Genomic DNA, 5,740 nt, shown 5'->3' with positions numbered 1-5,740 from the left:
TGGATGGATGGATGGATGGATGGATGGATGGATGGATGGATGGATGGATGGATGGATGGATGGATGGATGGATGGATGGATGGATGGATGGATGGGTCTTGTCATCCCCTGCATTTTTGCCATACAAAATTTTGTTTTTGTTTTTTGTTGGTTTTGTTTGTGGAGTTTCTCCGTTTCTTCGTGTGTTCTGTTCATGCAATTAGATTTTGTTCAGTGTTGTTATGATTTGTGGTCTCTTAATGTCTCTGTTCAGCTCCTGTTGTTAATTTGCCAGTTTCTCTCAGTCCGTTCTCTTCCCTCCCCGCTGCACCTTGTCAGTAATCAACCACCTGCCTCTCGTCAGCAGTCACCATCCTTTGGATTTCAGCTCCTGGTCTGTTCGCTGCTTGGATCCATGTCCTGGGTTTCTCCTGTAGGTTCATTATTTTTAATCATTTTCACTGAAGTTTCATTCCGTTTTTGGAACATTTGACTAGAAAAATGAGATTTAAAGCAACACAGATGTCACATTTATGTTCTATATATTTGAATATTACTAACATGTTCATTAAGTTTAGTAGTTGAGTTCACAAAGTGAAACACATTAATATGATTAATTCCACGCAGACTGATGTGTTCAAGTCTTTATTGCTGGAAATTATGATTTTCTGCTTCCAGCAAATGAAAACACAACAGTTGACATTGGAATATTACATCAGACCATAAAAAATGTTTTAAAGACAGAAATTTGAGCTGAGTGAAAAGTATGGTTAGAGGTTATTTTAAAAGTTACTTTTAAACTAATAAGGGAGCCTGATTGGAAGTTATATTCTCAATGACAGAGTGACTCTACATAAAATTAAGAGCCATTTGATTTTCAGGACATTCCTCACTCAGAAAGTAATTTATTGGTTCATGTATTTAGTCAATTATTTGTTTCTTCAGGTCTTGTCTAATTTGAAAAACCTGCAGACAAGTATTTATCAAATGAAATAAACACTAGTTTTAAGGCAGTAACTGTTTTCTAACACAATAAATCTTTATATGTATTTTTTCCTTTTTGAAAAAAAAAAAAATTACCGTCTTTCTTTGTAGACTTCATTCTCCATTTCACGACTAGTTCTTTTATTCATTGCAGTGACGTGAGATGAATCTGAGTCCACGTATTTAGCAGTAAGTTAGCTTTTCTCTGGGCGTTTTGGCCCAGCAAAGACGTCTGTGCAATCTCCTGTGAGAGGAAAGAGGCTATTAAGCAGCTCTTCAGGAAAGGAATCAGACTGAGAGCTGCTGAAAGCAGGCAGAAAAACAAATCCACACTGCTGGTGTAAACTGGAGAGTGGGAAGGAGTGTTTGTTTGGTGCCTTAAATCGGATTTATTGTAAATATTTGTGCATGTTGAAAGGGAAAAAAAGAAAATGCTGTTTCTGTTTTAATATACAGACAAAAATGKTGTCTGTGCTCCAACATRTGGTTGATATCTAGCCCAGTCAGAAGGCTAACCACAGGCCTCGGCATTCAAACAAGATTTCTGCTCATTCTACTGCTAAGAGACAAGACAACCAGAAAATATGGCCGCCAGTAAAGACTGTGAAACATTACACACAGACGTCCCATTTAACAGAAAATAAACTTAATCTTAGTGTTGAAGTACAGCAGGTTTCGTCTTGTATGAAGCTTTAATCCCAACAAAATATAGCACTGTTTGTTCCTTGAAGTAATTATTTTAAATTCAAATTGTTTAATAATGATGATTTTAAAGCTGACTTTAAAAAGAATAAATGTTTAATGTTTTAGGTTGGATAGAAATATCTTTTAATAGAACAACAAGGAAGAATACGAGAATGTGCAATAAGAGCAAATTTATTGCATAAGAAAAACTGTAAAGTTATCAAAACTAGCATACTCTGATTCAAAGGGGCAATTTAAAAAATTGTTTTTTTTGCGAGAAAAAAAAACAGACTTTTTCCAAGAATATGGAAAAACTGAGAAATTGCACCAGGGATGCTATTAATGTAGCTGACAAAATCATTTTGTCAGTAATTGACAAAATGTCAGTTTACCGAGTGAGTAACCAATGTCCTTTTTTTCCTTTAACAAACCTGATTCTGTGATTACTGTGGCACTAAAATCCAAGATGGCGTCGCCCACCTTCTAGTGATGCTGCTTGCATTGTGTCAGGTTGGAGGGACGTGACGTCGCTGTTGGCTGTTTAGCTCACAGTAGAAGCTGATTAAATGCTGGGCAAATAATGCAAATATGTGGATTTTATTTGGGAAGACTTAAACTCCTCAGTGTTGTTAGATGTAGAATAAAGAACAACACGGGAGTAAACAACAGAACAGTTTTAAATCATAAATAAACAGATGAGACGTAGGGAGATTATGGTAACAAAAGTCAATTGGTAGTTTAAGTATTTCTTCTCTACAAATGAATCTAAAAGGAAACATTTCAATACTATAAACTAATTACAATATCGGTTTTTAATCTTAACCTTCAAAAGATGTTGCATCTGTTTGTCTGTGGTGGTATAAAAGTGCGTTGAGTGAAATCCCTTTGATTTATACTGTCGGTCTGCAGCTCATAAAGACGGAGCGGAGCAGCRACTCGCTCCCCTAACATCCCTTCTTCTCTGCTGCCGTTTCTGCTTTTTCCAGAGCAGAAGATCAGCTGACAGTGAGTGAGTGTAAATGGGTTCAAATATGTTAATTATTAATGAGAAAATTACCCCACCGTGGTCCGTGTGGGGTTTAGTGTTTGTCTCAGCAGCTTTATGGTCAAAACACTTTTCCCTGTGACCTCCCAAAGCAGAACAGATTCAGATCAGACAGTTTGGAAGGATGTAAGGAGAAGTGAACAGTTTATGATATATTAAGGATAATTAAGTGATTTTCAATRAGATGCATAAAAGTATCCTCTTCCTTTGGGGTCTTCACAAAGGACACTTTGAAGACTTTGACTCTTAAACCTGCGAAAATGAGAATACACACTTTTATCAAGATGACCTGAGATTTTCCTCCCATCAAACTTTCATCAGCTAAAAGAAAAATATATTTTTTAAAACAGAATAAACTTGTCTTTATTCTAAACATCTGCATAAACCTGACAACTTTTGAAATCAAAATAAAAAAAATATTCTGAAAACTCAAACAAGTTCACTGGTTACAGCTTTTCATTTAGCAACAAGAGCATTTCTCATTCAGAAATCAAATCAAATTRTCCCTGGTGTTTCCCTTTCCCATAGATGTGACGGGATGCAGAGGCCCAGTGTGGCGTCATGCTGTTCTTCAAAATGGGAAACACAGGCATGGAAGTGTCTGCTCTGTTCAGATGAGATGAAGTCSGAGTTCTCCAGGAGTAAAACAGTCCAGGTGAGTCTGGTCTGGAAGAAGTTATGAGTATTTAATAAAAGCTCACTGTTAATTATGTTGGAAGATCTGTGATGCGGTGAGTCTGTCATCTTTGAAATRTGTTCATGTCAACATTGTCCTGTTGTTGCACAGAGCTGTAAGCCTGAGACGAAGCTGCAGCATCTCAGTGAGGACAGTCGGGGAATACAYACGCATGACGGTCACCAAATTCCTCACAGTTCTCCCCAACACACACAYACACACCTTAGATTACGTGAAACTGTAGACAAAATAACTTTTTCAAGCCTTATTTTTTGCCTTGCTTCTCTGCACCTCATCCATTTWTTTAACAACATGCAGGATATTACACTACAGCAGTACAAGGGCGCATTCATTATTTCACTGTACAATGAACGACCCAGGTTGTTTTCTTCAAGGATAAAGTCACTTGTTTACCAGAGTCGCATCGATCACTGGGTGGTGGTCACATTTATCAGCTTGTTGTTTTCGGTTTGTCTTGATGCTAATGTTTTACAAAATGTTTACATCCTTCCACAAACTTCAGTTTATCTGAACTGGATTTCATGTGACAGACCAACACGGCATGGTGCAGAATGGAAGCGGTGGAAATGGTCAGAACCAGCTGCAGGTCGTTTGGGTCGCGATTCTATTAGTTTCTATTAGTTTAGAGACTGAATTGGTTTTCTGGTTCCAAAACTTCTCAATTAGATCACAYGGAGAGAGCTCTTGACATTGACTAGGCCATTCTAGCACATTAACATGCTTTAAGGAGAAGCATTTGATTGTTTCTCTGGYTGCATGTTTATGGTTGTTGTCCTTCTCAACCTCATCTGTATTGTCGCCTCTGAAAKGTTTTCTTCAGCTCCATCCATATGATGAGCTGCCCCGCCCCACAGCATGATGCTACCACCACCATGTAGGACTWTGGAGCCAGTGTGTGCAGTGGGAAGTAGTGTTATCTTTTCGCTATGCGCAGCATCATGCATGCTGACCAAAATATGTTTTTTTTTTGTTCTCACTCATCAATTGTAAAATCCCTGGATTAGTTGACTTTTGAATTTAATCATTTAAATGAAAACGTTAAAGGCTGTGAATATTTTTGCGAGCCTTTACAATTATGGGGATGCATTTTCTGTGAATAAGAGGGGAAAACTGTATGAACAGTTATGTTTTCATTGTTTATAGTCAGTAAAAAAGTGTCCTGTTAATGATTCATTGTCAGTTTAAACATCTGACTGTTATAATTTCCATCTTATTAACAACCACTTGMMGTTCATTAAGAGATTGGCTGCTGTGTCTTGGATCAGGCGTACTCTTCACCTGAAACTGACCAAACAGTTTGAATYCGTGGGGTTTGCCATTCCTTTGCTATTCAAGACAACAGATTTATTGATCCACAGGATTCTCTTAAGCGCTCTGGTTTGTCCTCTGGGGTGCAGCTGAAGGCTTGGAATGGAGAAGTAAAGAGGCACTTGATAAATAAAACACCTAGGTCAACARAGCCATTTCACCCATTAACCTGAAGCAGGTTTGGGCTTTTTCTGTCTGCGTGTGGAAGTGAGCAARCCTGTAACTTTGGTAAACACAAAGAGCGTGGTGATTCAGGGGTCAAGGAAGGTTTAAATGGACATGGTTTCCCTCTGAAGAGAAGATTTMATTCTATTTTTTGGGAATATGTATCYAATTCTGCTTCAACTTGTTCACCACTTTTGGTTTTTGCAGAAATTTCAGTCAACAATTTGAGCATAAAAAGCTTGTTAAACTTCTGATGCCTGCTGGTTGTGCTTCACTGAAACTACATTATGAGTTTGAGAACTGGGGTGAAGCAAAGATTGAGCTGCTTTCGGCTTTGCACATGAGCACATGGTGACCGAAAGGCACCTCCTGACCAAATCCAGTGGAGGTCAGAGGTGGAGGTCAGAGGTGAGTGAGGCGTGGCCTCTGTGCCAGAGACGCCCCCGGGTTTACACAAGTGTAAAAAGAGTCCATTCAGCCGGGCTTCATGGGCAGAGTTTCACAAAGGTCCTCTGTGTGGGGCCTGCACCCCCCAACACACACATACACACACGTACACAACCTTTCCAAGCACCATGTCTACACAGGATGCAGACAATGGGGGTGTTTTTGGTGTGTGTGTCAGCAGAGCCACGTACATCTTAACCTGAAGCCAGTTATAGAAATATTCCTCAGGAAATACTAATGTTATTTTATATAACATTTTCTCAAACATATCGCCATCATCATCAATAAATGTGTTTTTTTTTTTGCTAATAATAACTAGATGAAAACTAAAAACGTCACCCTGGGACCAAAACAAAGAGGGGAAAAAAATGAGGAAAAAAAATCTGGATCAAATTAAATCCAATCAAATCTGATATTAGTAGAGGAACAGT

General features: G+C 38.4%; 1 protein-coding gene across 1 annotated transcript in view; it reads left to right on the top strand.

The window, feature by feature from the left end:
- The first annotated feature begins 3,220 nt into the window (after positions 1-3,220).
- Positions 3,221-5,740, top strand: part of zbtb16a (zinc finger and BTB domain containing 16a) — a 183,224-nt gene continuing 180,704 nt past the window's right edge. Inside the window, exon 1 of the mRNA XM_017308633.1 lies at positions 3,221-3,347. The gene's annotated coding sequence lies outside the window, so the exon portion shown is untranslated. The remainder of the gene's footprint in view (positions 3,348-5,740) is intronic.

This window comes from Poecilia reticulata, linkage group LG14 (genome assembly GCF_000633615.1).
Source record: "Poecilia reticulata strain Guanapo linkage group LG14, Guppy_female_1.0+MT, whole genome shotgun sequence".
Lineage (NCBI taxonomy): Eukaryota > Metazoa > Chordata > Actinopteri > Cyprinodontiformes > Poeciliidae > Poecilia > Poecilia reticulata.
The sequence above is the reverse complement of the archived record's forward strand: the minus strand, read 5'-3'. Positions and strand labels throughout refer to the sequence as shown.